We start from the raw sequence: 16,403 nt of genomic DNA, 5'->3' as shown, positions 1-16,403 counted from the left end.
ACTGGGAAAAAGTTCCTGGCTCCTGGCTTCAGATCAGCCCAGCTCCAGCTGTTGTGGCCACTTGTGGAGTGACCAGCAGATGGAAGACCTCTCTCTCCCTCTCTCTCTCTCTCTGTCTGTCTCTCCTCTCTCTGTATAAATCTTTCAAATAAATAAATAAAATCTTTTTTAAAAAAGTTTTTTAAAAAAGCTTCCAGGTCTCCTACACAGGTGCAAGGGCACAAAGACCTGGGCCAAAACCCCACTTCTTTTTTTTTTTTTTTTTTTTTTTTTTTTTTTTTTTTTACAGGCAGAGTGGACAGTGAGAGAGAGAGACAGAGAGAGAAAGGTCTTCCTTTTGCCGTTGGTTCACCCTCCAATGGCCGCCGCTGCAGCCGGCGCACCGCGCTGATCCGATGGCAGGAGCCAGGAGCCAGGTGCTTTTCCTGGTCTCCCATGGGGTGCAGGGCCCAAGCACCTGGGCCATCCTCCACTGCACTCCCTGGCCATAGCAGAGAGCTGGCCTGGAAGAGGGGCAACCGGGACAGAATCCGGCGCCCCGACCGGGACTAGAACCCGGTGTGCCGGCGCCGCAAGGTGGAGGATTAGCCTATTGAGCCACGGCGCCGGCCAACCCCACTTCTTAATACACTCACATTAGCCATTACATTTCTTTTTTTTTTTTCTTTTTTTTTTTGACGGGCAGAGTGGACAGTGAGAGAGAGACATAGAGAAAGGTCTTCCTTTTGCCGTTGGTTCACCCTCCAATGGCTGCTGCGCTGATCTGAAGGCAGGAGCCAGGTGCTTCTCCTGGTCTCCCATGGGGTGCAGGGCCCAAGCACTTGGGCCATCCTCCACTGCACTCCCTGGCCACAGCAGAGAGCTGGCCTGGAAGAGGGGCAACCAGGACAGAATCCGGCACCCCGACCGGGACTAGAACCCGGTGTGCCGGCGCCACAAGGCAGAGGATTAGCCTATTGAGCCACGGCGCCAGCCTAGCCATTACATTTCAAAATTGGAATTACGCAACTCAAATAAACACAGGATGCTTATGAGTTGGGTGAGCAGCTGGAGATGTGGGCTGGGCCTGGGTGTTGGAGAGCAAGATGCTTCATTTTCAGACTTTCGTGGGTATGCTGAATTGGCTTTTTTTTTTTTTTTTTTTTTTTTTAACAGGCAGAGTGGACAGAGAGAGAGACAGAGAGAAAGGTCTTCCTTTGCCGTTGGTTCACCCTCCAATGGCCGCCGCGGCCGGCGCACCGCGCTGATCCGATGGCAGGAGCCAGGTACTTATCCTGGTCTCCCATGGGGTACAGGGCCCAAGGACTTGGGCCATCCTCCACTGCACTCCCTGGCCACAGCAGAGAGCTGGCCTGGAAGAGGGGCAACCGGGACAGAATCCGGTGCCCCGACCATGACTAGAACCCGGTGTGCCGGCGCCGCAAGGCGGAAGATTAGCCTAGTGAGCCGCGGCGCCGGCCCCTCCCAGGTTTTCCAAGTACTTAACTGTCTGTATTAATTCTTCTTCTGATTAAAATTCCCTAGAATAGCTTCTGTTTGCTGTAATGCATCCCTGACTGGTCTAGATGCTACACAGTCCAAACTTACTGCCCGGCTGTATTCCCACTAAAATGTGGCTCTAATTCAGACACGCACTCTCTGTCCACGGGCATGGACAGGCGTGCTGCTGTTAGGCCCGTGATCGTAATCCGACATGGATACCTCCACCAGCTCTCCTGGCCTGGCCTGCCACAGGTAGAGAGCAAGTTAGGGAAGCAGGATCCCAGCCTTCTTTGCAGGGATTTTGCTTCTGTGACACACTAGTTCTCCTTTCTACACCTAAAAATGAGGGTGATACAATACTCAGCACAACTCAGGTTGTCGGAGCATCTTTAGACCATACTGAGTAGCCTAGAGACGCAGCGGTTAAGCTGCTGCTTGCAATACTGACATTCCATGCTGGAGTACTAGTTCAGTCCCCATTGCTTTGCTTCCAATCCAGCTCCTGCCAATGTGACTGGGAAGGCAGAGGATATTGGCCCAAGCATTTGGACCCTACCACCTACAAGGGAGACCAGGATGGAGTTCCTAGCTCTTGTCTTCAGCTTGGCCCCGAACTGCCTGTTGTGGGCATTTGGTGAGTAAACCAGCACATGGAACATATCTGTCACTCTGCTTTTCAAATAAATAAACGTATCTTTAAAAAAAGAGCATATTGAGTGAGTTGAAATAGCCACCCTCAGAGATTTGGGGCCTTCCCTTTTCCTACAATCAAAGCCATGTGAGGGGGTGTCAGTGAGAGGTTCTAGGGGAGGGACAAGGGTAATGTGGGAGTGGGGAAGCAGGCAGGAGGCAGTGATCACTTTGCACCTGCTATCCCACTGGGATACAAAGACAAAGAGCTTATTTTAAATGTTTATTTTAAGGTAAAGTAGGAAACTATGACCTATGAAATGATTTTGTGAACAGCTGCTTCAGTGTACCAATTAGGGGAGACATATTAGGCCAATAATGGCACCGGCATTAAGACATAGCCAAAGATGGCAGGTGGCATGCCAATTGCTGACATGTGGACAGCCCACCGAGGGTTCACAACTTGTCCTGGTGACAACCACAGGAACTGCTTATTTCCACTTTAGAAGCTGGGCGCTGAGTTTGAAATGACTTGTTAGGGTCAGACTGTGCCTGTGGTCACTGACAAGATTGGGATTCAGTCTTAGCCAATGTCTTTTTCACTCCCTTTCCACCCCACTTCTTTGTCTTATATACAGACTCAAAAAGCTATCAATGTCTTTAGAGGGTTGGGCAACGTGGCTGAGTGGGTTCAGCTGCCTTAACACTTCAGATGCCTGCATCTCTTGTCAGAGTGGCCGGGACTGAGTGGCACTTGGCTCGGGTTCAGCTGCCTGCTAATGTGCCTGGAAGGCAGCAGATGCGGGTCCAAGTGCTTGAGTCCCTGCCACCATGTGAGAAACCTGGATGGAGCTCCTGGCTTCTGGCCTCATGCTGGCCCAGCCCTGGCTGTTAAGGGCATCTGGGGAGTGAACCTGTGGATGGAAGACCTCTCTCTCTTTCCGTGACTCTGCCTTTCAAACAAATAAAATGGAAAAAAAAAAACAAAAAAAAAACCTTTGGAGAAGTGAAAAACTCCCCAGTCCACTTCCTCCTCATGGCTGTGGTCATTCACCAGCCCATGGTTTCCCTCTGCCACGCAGACAGCACTCGGGAAACTGCCATGCCCTTAGCCTGGGAATCCAACATGGCTGCTTCCTCTAGGGTCCAGGCTGGAGGGGAAGAGCAGTCTTCAGGTTTAAGCTCTGAGAGGCGTGATGTGGCTGGCTGGGTCTCTGCTGCTGTTTCTCCTTGCTTTTCTATCTCATTCTGGGCTAAAGTCTACATCCCAGAAAAACAGAAGTGAAAGTGTAGCTGGGATGGTACACGGCTGGGATCCTATCTGCACACAAGCTGAGTTTCCTTCTCAAAAGCCAGTGGCTCACAAGGCGCCAGGCCCAGGGCCAGGGCCAGGGCTGTGGGAAGAAGTAAAAGGGAGAGGGGTAAGGTCCAAGTCTGCCTCCTGGAGCAGCTGCACCTGTTGGGTCAGTGAGTTCCACACTGCTCTAGGGCATGAGATGGGCCAATCAGCAGGGAAGGACATGATCTTCTGGCTGGGGCTGCAGACTACTGCTCTTTTTTAAAAAAATTAATTTATTTATTTGAAAGGCAGAGTTACAGAGAGAGAGGTCTTCCACCTGCTGGTTCACTCCCCAAATGGCTGTTTTTAGATACTAGAACCATTGTCTAACATCTCTTTAGGGCCCAGGTTCAAAGAAACACTAGTCCCAGTGCCTCATTCAGCCACTGGCCCTGAAGATAGCCAGGGAAGAAATGGGTGGGATGGAGAGGAGCGCCACAGTGAGTACGACAGGGAACCAGGCCGGTGAATGAAGTGGAGAGTGAGTCCCAGAGCAGGCCTTCACCAATGTGGCCCTTTTTAATTCACCTAACCTACTTAAAAAAAAACAAAGATATACTTTGGTCTTAAAGTACCCCTCTATAGTTATTTATTAACCATGAAATAAAATGTTACAGTGGAAAACAAACACCACAATTAACTTTAGTAGTACAGGTTGAGCATCCCTAATCTGAAAATCTGAAATGCTCCAAAATCAAACTTTTTGAGCACCAACATCAACACAAGCTGAAAATTCCACATCTGGCTTCATGTGACCGGTTGCAGGGAAAACACTGGTGAACTAAAATATCGTAAAGTCACCTTCAGGAGCCAGCACTGTGGTACAATGGGTAAGCTCGTACCTGCAATGCCAGCATCCCGTATGGGAGCTGGTGAGAGTCCCAGCTGCTCCACTTCCAATCCAGCTGCCTGCTAGTACGGCTGGGAAAGCAGCAGAAGATGGTCCAAGTACTTGAGTCTCTGCCCTCATGTGAGAGACCTGGATGAAACTCATGGCTCCTGGCATGGCCCAGTCCTGGCCATTACAGCCATTTGGAGAGTGAACCAGCAGATGGCAACTCTTTATCTTTCCTCTCTCTTATTTAATTAATAAATCTTTTTTTAATTACCTTCAAGCTATATATATGAAATATAAATGAATTTCTTATCTAGATTGTATACCAACCCCAAGATATCTCATTGTGTATATGGAAAAACAAACCCCCTCTCCCATCCCCAAAATCCAAAATCTGAAACGCTGCTGGTGCCAGGCATTGTGAGTCAGGGAGACTCTGACATTAACCTGCATCTAGTTCATATAACACCACAAACCTCCTGAAAGATGCACTGAGAAGGATACATTACCATGCAAGTATTTCTGCTGAAAATGCACAGCTTGGTTCTAATAAGGAAACATCCGGTAGACCCAAACTGATGGAGGGAGATAGACAAAAAACAGCTTGTCTATGTTCTTAAAAATGTCAAGGATGCGGCAGGAACTTGGCCTAGCAGCTAAGATGCCAGTTATGATGCTCATGTCCCACATGGCCGTACCCGGGTTCAAGACCTGGCTCTGGCTCCTGACTCCTGCTTCTTGCTAATGTAGACATGGGAAGGCAGTGGTGATGGCTCAACTAATTGGATGCACCCATGTGGGAAACCTAGATTGACTTCTCAGCTCCCAGCTTCAGACTGGCCCAATCCAGCCCTGGCCATTGTGGGCATTCGGGAAGTGAACCAGTTTTTTTTTTTTTTTTTTTTTTTTTTTTTTTTTTTTTACAAAAATAAAAACAAAAACAGGTGCCAAAATTTGACACAGTAGTTAAGATGCAACTTAGGATACCTGTGTCACATATTAGGGTGCCTGGTCAAATGCTGGTTATTTTTTATTTGCCTTACTAAAAGAAAGAAAGATGCACTTTGATCTCACTGGGAGGCAGTAGGTGATGGCCCAAGTACTTGGATCCTTGCCACCACATGGGAGACCTTGATTGAGTTCTGACTCCTGGCTTGCTCCTGGCTGTTGCAAGCACTTGGGGAGTAAAATAGCAGCTATCTGTCTGTCTGTCTCTCTGCTTTTCAAATAAAGAAAAGAAAAATAATTTTAAGTAAAAAATATTAGAAAGACTAAAGAGAAATGACAACAAAATCAATGAACGGTCCTGGCTTGGAACTTGGACCAGGAAAAAAAAAAGCCACAAAGGACATTACTGAGACAAATGAAGAAATCTAAATATGCACGGTGAGTTAGACAATAGTATTATATCAATGTTAAATTTTCTGATTTTTATAATTGTGACAGAATATCTTTTTTTTTCTTTAAGAAATAAACCATGACATTAGAAGTGAGGCAAAAAGATGTCTTTAACTTACTCTAAAGTTGTTCAGAAACACAGGGAGTGATAAAGAAAAAAATATTTTTTACATAGGGACCAGCATTGTGGCACAGCAGGTTAAGCCTCTACTTGCAACACTGACATCCAGTATTGGAGTGCTAATTCCAGCCCCAGTTGCTTCCCGCCCAGCTTCCTGCGAATGCGCCTGCAAAGGCAGTGATGATGGGCCAAGTACGGGCCTCTGACACCCAAGCTGGAGACCCGGATGGAGTTCCTGGTCCCAGCCTCAGTCTGACCCAGACCTGGCTGTTGTGGCCATTCGGGGAGTGAGCCAGCAACTGGAAGGTTTTTCTCTTGTCTCTCCATCTCTCTCTCTCTTACCTTGCTTTTCACACAAATAAATAAATCTTAAAAAAAAAAAAAAAACTGTACACAGATAAATCATGCTCATGTCAAACAACAGAGAGGAGTCAGGCATTTGTAGTAGTAGTTGACACTACTTGGGACCCACATCTCTTATGAGTGCTTGGTTTTCAGTCCTGGCTCTGCTTCTGATCCAGCTTCCTGCTAGCGCATACCCTGTGAGGCAGGAGGTGATGACTCAACTACGTGGGTCCCTGATAGCCTTGGGCAAGAACTGGATAGAGTTCTGGGTTCCAGGCTTTAGCCTGGCCCCTCCTTGGCTTTAGGGGACAAGTGGGGAGTGACCCACAGAATGAAAGATTTCTGTTTGTCTCTCTGCCTTTCAAATAAATGAAAATGAATATCTGTTAAAAAAAAAAACAGAGTATAAAGAAAAAGTAAAAATATCTCCTGTACTCTCTATGGCTTCTTCTTCCATGAAAATGCTATATTTTATACCTTTCTCTATGCTGGAATAAACAAAAACATATAAAAATACACACAAACAGATTTATGGTTTCTTGGGCTTGATTGCTTTCAAAGCAGGGTGTTAGATTACTTATTACTCAGCAAGTTATTTTTAAAATATATTTTAAAGTTTTATTCATTTATTTGAAAGGCAGAGTTACAGAGAGAGACAGAGAGATTTTCCATCTGCTGATTACTCCCCAAATGGCCACAACTGCCACAGTTGGGCCAATCTGAAGCCAGGAGCCAGAAGCTTCTTCCGGGTCTCCCACATGGGTGCAGGGGCTCAAGGCCTTGGGCGATTTTCAGCTGCTTTCACAGGTGCACTAGCAGAGAGCTGGATCACAAGTGGAGCAGAACCCACGCATGATACAGGAAACCCAGGTGGCAGTTTTATCTGCTACCCATAGCATCAGCCCATGAAGCTTATTTTTTTGAAATCTAAGTAATGCAGGCACAGGATCAAAAAATTAATAGTACCGAAGGGCTTTAATAAAGGACGGCTGGGGTCGGCGCTGTGGCATAGTGGGTAAAGCCACCACCTGCAGTGCTGCCATCCCATATGGGTGCTGGTTTGAGTCCTGGCTGCTCCACTTCTGATCTAGCTCTCTCTCTGCTATGGCCTAGGAAAGCAGTAGAAGATGGCCCAAGGCCTTGGGCCCCTGCACCTGTGTGGGAGACCCAAGGAAGCTCCTGGCTCCTGGTTTCAGATTGGCGCAGCTCCAGCTGTTGCAGCCAATTGGGGAGTGAACCAGCAGATGGAAGACCTCTCTGTCTCTCCTCTCTCTGTGTAACTCTGACTTTCAAATAAATAAATAAATCTGTTAAAAATAAATAAATAAAGGACAACTGATGGGTGCTATGGCTAGCAGGGTAAAGCTGCCACCTGTGACTCTGGCATTCCACATAGGCACTGGTTCAAGCCAGGCTGCTTCAATTACAATCCAGCTTCCAGCTAAGGGCCTGAAAAAAGCAGCAGACAGGTACTTGGACCCCTACTATCCATGTGGGAAACCCGGATGAAGCTCCTGGCTCAGCTCTGACCATTGTGGCCACTTGTGGAGTGAACCACAGACTTCTCTGTGTCTCCCCCTCTCTCTAACTTTTTCAAGTAAATAAATAATACATCTGCCCCATCCCTCATTTTCCCCAGGATTTCTGCTCATAGAAATTACTCCTTTAGCAGTTTTTTGGTGGTTGCTTGCTTTCCTGTCAATCACCCCTATAGCTCCAAATGATGTGTTTACCCTATTTCTCCTTGTGTCAGTTTTAGACAATTAGCTCTCTGCTTTGTGTGTGAGATTTAATTTACTTATACCCTGCCATCCCTGACCCTTTATGATGTGTGTGTGTGTGTGTGTGTGTGTGTGTTGAAAGATCACTTTATTTTAAAGGCACAGTGACAGAGAATGACAGAAAGAGATCTTCCATCTGCTGGCTCCCCACATGGCTGCAACGTGGGTGCCCCTACAACAGAGCTTTTAATCATTGTTTTTAGTCACCGAAACTAACTCCCAAGGTGAATTACACAAATTAGAACACTCCATCTTGGCTAGCGCCGCGGCTCACTAGGCTAATCCTCTGCCTGAGGTGCCGGTACCCCAGGTTCTAGTCCCGGTTGGGGCGCCGGATTCTGTCCCGGTTGCTCCTCTTCCAGTCCAGCTCTCTGCTGTGGCCCAGGAGGGCAGTGGAGAATAGCCCAAGTGCTTGGGTCCCTACACCTGCATGGGAGACCAGGAGGAAGCACCCGGCTCCTGGCTTTGGATCAGCGCAGCGTTGGCCGTAGTGGCCATTAGGGGATTGAACCAACGGAAGTAAGATCTTTCTCTCTCTCTCTCACTGTCTATAACTCTCTCTCTCTCTTTCTAACTCTGCCTGTCAAAAAATTAAAAAAAAAAAAAAAACAACACTCCATCCCCCAAAGTCAACCACAACATTTGGAAATATTGGGGAGCCAGCACTGTGGCACAGCAGGTTAAGCAGCCACCTGCAATGCTAACATCCCATATGAACACTGATTCCAGTCTCGGCTGCTCCACTTCTGATCTAGCTCTCTGCTAATGTGCCTGAGAAAGCAGTGGAAGATGGCCCAAGCACCCTACAACACACGTTGAGAGACCTGGATGGAGTTCCAGGCTACAGGTTTCGGCCTGGCCCAGCCCTGGCCATTGTGGTCATTTGGGGAGTGAAGCAGTGGATGAGAGATCTCTCTCTTTCTCTCTCTCTCTTTCTCCCTGTGTCTCTCCCTCTCTGTCACTCCTATAAATAAATAAATAAATCTTTTAAAAATAGAAATGCTACTTAAAGCTTCCCATGTCTACTTGTGTAAGAGCTGGCCATAAAGACATCTAGGTCACAAGACCCTCATTCCACCTGGGCTCCTGCCCTTCACTCGTGAGGAAGTAATACTTGAAAGGCCAAGAAGAATCTAAACATGCTGGCCTTGCTGTGTTCTCCCCTCAACCCAGTCTGTTACCATTAGATCACACCCTTTTCCCCAAACAGTTCTATATGGCTGTACATTCTTAATGGGATCTACACATAGAAAGAGAGTTCTTCCTGGGTCTTCATATTTGAAGGCACCAATGTCATGTAAAACTTTGATAAAATAACTAGTTAAGCTTTTATCTTATTAATGTCTTCTGTTACAGTGGTATTACTGTGTCCCTTACAATGGGGAGAAAGGACATCATACCTTTCTACTGCTACAGTATTCCTCTACCTGTTTACTTTAAACACACATACACACAATCTTTCCTGGTTCACTCCCCAAAAGGCTGCAACCACTGGGAATGTGTCAGATGGAAGCCAGGAGCTCCACCCAGGTCTCCCAGTGGGTACCAGGGACTCAAATATCTGGGCCATGCTTCACTGCCTTCCCAGGCACATTAGCAGGAAATTGGATTGGAAGCAGAATACCTGGGACTCAAACCAGTGTCCTAACTACTTTGCCAAACTTCTGCCCCTATGTTTAATTAAAAAAAAATATGTATCTTTGAAAGGCAGAGTTACAGAGAGGCAGAGGCAGAGGGAAAAAGAGATCTGCTATCCACTGGTTCACTCCCCAAATGGCTGTAACAGCCAGAGCTGGGCTGCTCCAAAGCCAGGTGTTTCTTCCTGGTTTCCTATGTGGGTGCAGGGGCCCAAGGACTTGGGCCATCTTTGGCTGCTTTCCCAAGTGCATTATTAGATAGCTGGATTGGAAGTAGAACAGCCCAGACTCAAACCAGTGTTCATTTGGGATGCCAGCACTACAGGCAATGGCTTTACCTGCTGTGCCACAGCGCCGGCCCCTGTGTTCCACAATGGCTGCACCGCAATGTTCCAGTTTCTCACATCCTCACCAATACTGGTGTTTGTTTGTTTGTTTATTCATTTTTTTTTTTTTTTTGACAGACAGAGTGGATAGCGAGAGAGAGAGACAGAGAGAGAAAGGTCTTCCCTTTTGCCGTTGGTTCACCCTCCAATGGCTGCCACGGCTGGCGCGCTCTGACCAGCGCACTGCGCTGATCCGAAGGCAGGAGCCAGGTGCCTCCCCTGGTCTCCCATGGGGTGCAGGGCCCAAGCACCCGGGCCATCCTCCACTGCCTTCCCGGGCCACAGCAGAGAGCTGGCCTGGAAGAGGGGCAACCGGGACAGAATCCGGCACCCCGACCGGGACTAGAACCTGGTGTGCCGGCGCCGCAAGGCGGAGGATTAGCCTAGTGAGCCGCGGTGCCAGCCACCATACCAGTTGTCCTTTTTTTTTTTTTTTTGACAGGCAGACTGGACAGTGAGAAAGAGAGAGAGAAAGGTCTTCCCTTTGCCGTTGGTTCACCCTCCAATGGCCGCCACGGCTGGCGCGCTCTGACCAGCGCACTGCGCTGATCCGAAGGCAGGAGCCAGGTGCCTCCCCTGGTCTCCCATGGGGTGCAGGGCCCAAGCACCCGGGCCATCCTCCACTGCCTTCCCGGGCCACAGCAGAGAGCTGGCCTGGAAGAGGGGCAACCGGGACAGAATCCAGCGCCCCGACCGGGACTAGAACCTGGTGTGCTGGCGCCGCAAGGCGGAGGATTAGCCTAGTGAGCCGCGGCGCCAGCCTATTCATTTATTTTTAAGACAGAAGCGGGCACACAGAGCGATCTCCTATGTACTAGTTCACTTCCCAGATTCCTGGAATATCTGGAGCTGGGTCACATCAAAGCCAAAAGCCAAGAGCCTGAATCTCAGTTTGGAGGCAGGGACCCAAGCTGAGCCACCCCCTGATGCCTCCCAGGACGTACACTGGCAGTAAGCCAGAGCCAAGACCCTGATGTGGGACACGGGCACTTTAACCCACTTTTTTTTTTAATATTCATTTTTTATTTATTTGGAAGGCAGAATTACAGAGAGAAGGGAAGAGTCAGAGAGACAGAGATCTTCCCTCTGCTGGTTCACTCCTCAAATGGCCACAACAGTCAGGGCCAGACCAGGAGGAAGCCAAGAGCCTGGAGCTTCTTCTGGATCTCCCATGTGTATATAGGATGCAAGCACTTGGACCATTAGCAGGGAGCTGCATTGGACGTGGAGCAGCCAGGATCGAACCAGTGTCTATATGGGATGCCAGAGTCCCAGACGGAAGCTTAACCTGCTATGCCACAACGTTGGCACCTTTAATCTGTTTTTATTGAGAGGCCAAATATCTGCCACCTCGCAGATTATTTTTTTCTAATTAATATTCTCAGAATGACCTTATTAAAATGGTTTTGTAATTCTTGCTTTACTGTCTGAAGGCAAAAATATTTTACTAAAAGGTACACAATAAGAAGCTAATGTCTCTTACATCACTGTGGCCTCTAAGATGATAAAAATAATAACAGATAAGGGGCCGGCAATATGATACAACAGGTAAAGTCACCCCCTGCAGTAACTGGCATCCAATATGGGCACCGGTTTGAGTCCCAGCTGTTCCACTTCTGATCCAGCTCCCTAACACACCTGGGAAAGCAGCGGAAAATGGTCTAAGTCCTTGGGCCCCTGCACCTGCGTGGGAGACATGGATGAAGCTACTGGCCTGTATAGGCCCAGCCCTGGCCTTTACACCCATTTGGGGAATGAACCACCAGATGGAAGGCCTCTCTTTTCTCTGCCTCTGCTACTCTCTTCCCTGTAAATCTTTCAAATAAATAAATAAAGCTTTAAATAATAACAGATTGCTACAGAACTAATGTATTTCTAAGATTCCCACAAAGCCTCAGAGGCAAAAATGTACTGTATCAAGCAACTCAGGTTGTCCCAAAACAATAATAGCTAAAATTTAATTAAGCATTTAGTATAGGCAAGAAACCTGGCTAACTTCTAATTACATGGTCATATTTAATAACTTCAAAATCAACAAAACCCGAAGACAATAAGTCCAGAATGGCATGTATAACTATCCCATGTGAGTGCGCCTTCTTGTCCACGCCACACTAATAAATGCTTAGCATTGGGGTGAGTGTGGTGGTGCAGTGGGTTAAGCCACAGCTTGGGATACCCATGCCCTCCGTTCCAGAGTGCCTGGTTTAAGCCCGGCTCTGGTTCTGGCCCAGCTCTCTGCCAGCGCATCCCCTGAGAAGCAGCAGATTATGGCTTAAGTATCCGAGTCGCTGCTACCCACAAGGGGCCAGGGATGGAGTTCCTGGCTTCAGCCTGGCTCAGCCCTGGCTACTGAAGCCATGCGGGGAGCGAACCAACCAACAGAGGATTTCTCTACCTGTCACTCTGGCTTTAAAATAAGTAAAACCTTTTTCTCTTAAGGCTCAGTATGGTTAGTTGCTTCATGATGGAAAACTGACACTTCTTTCACATCCAAATATGTGACATGCAAGATCAATGCCAATTCTGAAATTGCTACAACTTTGTTTTCCAAGTAATGGAAATAACTTTCTAGATTTTTCTAGGGCAGAATTTGGTTCAAACTCTAATTCAATGTCGTCATTGTTTTCCATGAAACTACCCTAAAGGCTTAAGATGTATCGACAACTGAATAATCCACTGAAAATATATAGCAGAAAAGTATTTATCTGATCAACAAATAGGTCTCGAGTGCCTTCTGTTTTCCAGTTAAACCCCCGTCCATGCATCTGCCACCCTACCCAGAAACTGTATCTTCATACAGGGGGCCCTGTGGCGCAGTGGGTTAAGCTGCTGCTTGGGACACCTGCATCCGTGTCTGACAGCCTGGAACGGAGTCCATCTGTCCTTTGGATCCCACTTCCTGCTAATGTGCCTGGGAAGCCCCTTCCTGCCACCCACATGGGAGACCCGAATGGAGTTCCTGGCTCCCTCCCGGCTTTTGGGGAGTGACCCACAAGATGGAAGACCTCTCTATTCTCTGTTACTCTGCCTTTTCCAAATAAAACTTCAAAAAACCAAAAACACCTCATATTAAAAAGCAGACTGTAGAAACTGCGTCTAGCTTTCAAGGATACAATCAGAACTGTATTCTTTGCAGCAAACACTTAGCTATTGTTCTTAAATTTTTTTTAATTTTTATCCTCGTAAATTCAATCTCGTGAATCTTTATCCACTGGTTTCAGTGGTGGGGGAAAAAAAGGTTACTTTCCCCCTTTCTACGTGAGCCTTTTTCTTTCAAAGCACCAACCGTGGCATCAGTACGTACTCTCCCCTGCGCTGTGCTCTCAGCCCTGCATGTACCCGGGGTTGGTTCCACCCGGGTACACACACTAAAGCAGACAGCTCCTGCAAGGAGGCCTAACGCAGTCCGCAGTCCCCGGTGGCTAACGCAGGCTGTGTGAGCTGGCTTAAGGTGAGGAAGAATGCCCGGCTGCCCCGGCGCAGGGGCTGTGGTCAGGCCCTCACGGACCCCCGAGGCAGGGGCCCCCTGCCCCGCCCAGCCGCCTGCGCCCGCTGACAGAGCGCAGGCCAGTCCCGCAGCGGAGGGCGCGCTCAGGGTGCGTGGGCCGCCACCTTGCCCTCCTCGGCGGTCAGGCCAGCTCCTGGGCACCGCCGCGGCAGCCTTCTCCTAACAGAAACCCGAGCTGCCGTCTCTACGCTCAGCGCGCCACGCTCCCCGCCACCACGACCCTCTCTGCGCGTTTCGCCCCGTCCGTCACAAGGGACGCAGCCATCTTGTACGGCAAACACCTTCGTTTCCGGAGCCGGCCTGCTGACGTTGCCGACGGAGTTCCGAGCCAACATGGCGACGCCCGCGCCCTCTGGCGGCAGCCTTGGAACGGCTGCGTTCCTTGACCGGCTGGGAATTCTCCATCCGGTCCTGCACGGGTGGGCAGTGAGCGTTGAAGCGCGCGAGACTTGGACTCGCTTCCTGGTCCAGCTCTGCGCCTGCGCGGGGAGCCGTGGCGGGCAGGGCGCGTGCGGCTGGCGCGGGGGTCGGGGCCGGCCGGCCTGTGGATGCGAAGCCGTGGGAGGAAACCCGCGCCTGTGGAGGAAGAACTGCGTGGTCTCGTTCATCCCCTCCGTGACCTCACCGTCTTTGCCCAGTCCGCTAAGCCCTGGTAGACAGGAGGGGCTTAAAGGCTCCTGTGCCCTATCACTTGAGGCATCATCTGTCCTGGGATCGGATTGTTAGGAGAGTGAGTTTTCAGATTAATGCCACTTTAATACAGTAGTCACAGCCACGTGCCGGCCACATGCTTTCGCATTTGACAATGACAGTGAAGAAAGCAGAAGTCACTTGGCCAGCGTCACAGAACAGCTGGCAGCAATGCCCAGGAGGGGGAGGGTGGAAGGCTCCGGCCCCGGCTGTTTCACGCTGTCTCTGGTAACAAGAACACTGCCCATGGGCCGGCGCCGCGGCTCACTAGGCTAATCCTCCGCCTTGTGGCGCCGGCACACTAGGTTCTAGTCCCGGTTGGGGCGCCGGATTCTGTCCTGGTTGCTCCTCTTCCAGGCCAGCTCTCTGCTGTGGGCCAGGGAGTGCAGTGGAGGATGGCCCAAGTACTTGGGCCCTGCACCCCATGGGAGACCAGGAGAAGTACCTGGCTCCTGCCATCGGATCAGTGCGGTGCGCTGGCCGCAGCGCGCCAGCTGCGGTGGCCATTGGAGGGTGAACCAACGGCAAAGGAAGACCTTTCTCTCTCTCTCTCTCTCTCTCACTGTCCACTCTGCCTGTCAAAAGAAAAAAAAAAAGCAAAAATTATTTGGAAGGCAAAGTTACAATAAGAGCAAACCAGACACACACACACACACACACACACACACACATCTTCCACTAGTTCATTCCCCAGGACACAATGGCCAGAGCTGGGCCAGCCAGGAGCTTGGAACTCCATCTGGGTTTCCCACATGGGCAGCAGGGACCCAAGCACTTAAGTCATCATCCAGAAGTGGAGCAGCCAGAACTTGAACTGGTGCTCTGTTAGGGAATGTTGGGGTTGCAGGCAGTGGCTTAACTGCTGCAGCTGTACCACAATACCAACTCTGCCCCCCCCCCCACCAAATTCACTATTAACCAGTGTTTGGTGTGAGTATTTTTGTCTCATCCAAAAATTCATTGGAACTTTAATCCCCAATGCAACAGTAGCCTTTTGCAGGGGACTCATTGGGATTAGGTGCCCTTATTAAAGGGAGGGGAAACTCTGAGGATGCAGCATCAGGGGACCATCGTGGACTCTGGGAGCTCCTCTCTCCAGAGAGCTGAACTTGCTAGCACCTTGATCGTGGACTTCCAGCCTCCAAAACTATAAGAAGTAAAGTTTTTGTTCTTTATGAATGCCCCAATGTCACGTGCATCTTGTTGCAGCAGCACAAAACTAACATAGCTGGAATGTGGACAGTGCGGAAGAAGCAGAAGCACTCATCTTGGATCACGAAATGGAAGCCATGTGTTTAGGCTGGGAGAGAGCCACAACGAGGGGACCTGCATTTCTGGGTTCCCCAGGATTTTCACATGAGAAACCCATAAGCATCGTTCTTGTCTAGTACACGTTGTTTTTGAGTTTTGCAGTAAGTTTAACTGCTGTACCGCACACTACTGCACTAGTGTGAGTTTTGGATTTCTGTTGCTTGCCACCAAAAGGGCTTTGACTAATAAACAGCAGCAATTGGAGCGTGAAATGAAGAACTGATCTGAATACCCTTCTATGAGCACCTGGTGGGCTCTGCAGGTGAATTTGTTTCCTGTGACATCTGGGTAGCTCTGTCTTTGCAAAGTAGGGAAATCGTAATGTTTCACTGACCTACTGCTAATGTGTAGCGTGCCATTTTTCACACTTACTTTACTAAGTGTAAAAAATATTTCTATACCTTTTTACTGAGTCCCTGCAACACTTGCACACTATAGCAGTCATCATAGGGAAGGAATGAATCAAACTTTGGTGTTTCCCTTCCCTATAAAGAAAGGCAGGTGCACAGATAACCTCCAAAGTAACACAAAGTAAGAGATTAATTCTTGTCAATTATTTTGTAGAATTCCACTCAATTTTGTTTTTCTGATGTTTATATTGAAGTTATATATTTTCAGCAATTCTGTGGCAATGGCCACAGAGAATGGCAGGGTTCTTGTCTTTGCGCAAGAAAGAATTCAGGTGTGAGAAGAGAGTAGTGGTAAGTAAAGTAGCAAAGTTTATTAGGGAAGGGACATCCGTAAGAATGGATGGGCACCTCTCCAGACAGAACCTGAGAGAGAGCGCCCAGTCGCTCGGACTGGGGGAGAGCGGGGTTACATGGCTGAGTGGAGAGATTACACCTGGGCAGGCCTGGTGGGCAGCTCAGCAGAGAGGCAGAGGGCTGAGCATGCAGTCTGGTTGAGGCTGGGGGGTTTTTAAGGAGATGGGTCTTGCTTC

The 16,403-nt window shown here is 48.9% G+C and overlaps 1 long non-coding RNA gene across 2 annotated transcripts in view; it reads right to left on the bottom strand.

The window, feature by feature from the left end:
* Positions 1-14,283, bottom strand: part of LOC103349170 (uncharacterized) — a 29,184-nt gene extending 14,901 nt beyond the window's left edge. For both annotated transcript variants that reach the window (XR_007921684.2, XR_007921685.2), the window contains exon 1: positions 13,744-14,283. This is a non-coding gene — a long non-coding RNA (uncharacterized lncRNA). The remainder of the gene's footprint in view (positions 1-13,743) is intronic.
* Positions 14,284-16,403: the final 2,120 nt, after the last annotated feature.

The sequence above is a fragment of the Oryctolagus cuniculus genome, chromosome 10, assembly GCF_964237555.1.
Source record: "Oryctolagus cuniculus chromosome 10, mOryCun1.1, whole genome shotgun sequence".
Classification (NCBI taxonomy): domain Eukaryota; kingdom Metazoa; phylum Chordata; class Mammalia; order Lagomorpha; family Leporidae; genus Oryctolagus; species Oryctolagus cuniculus.
The sequence above is the reverse complement of the archived record's forward strand: the minus strand, read 5'-3'. Positions and strand labels throughout refer to the sequence as shown.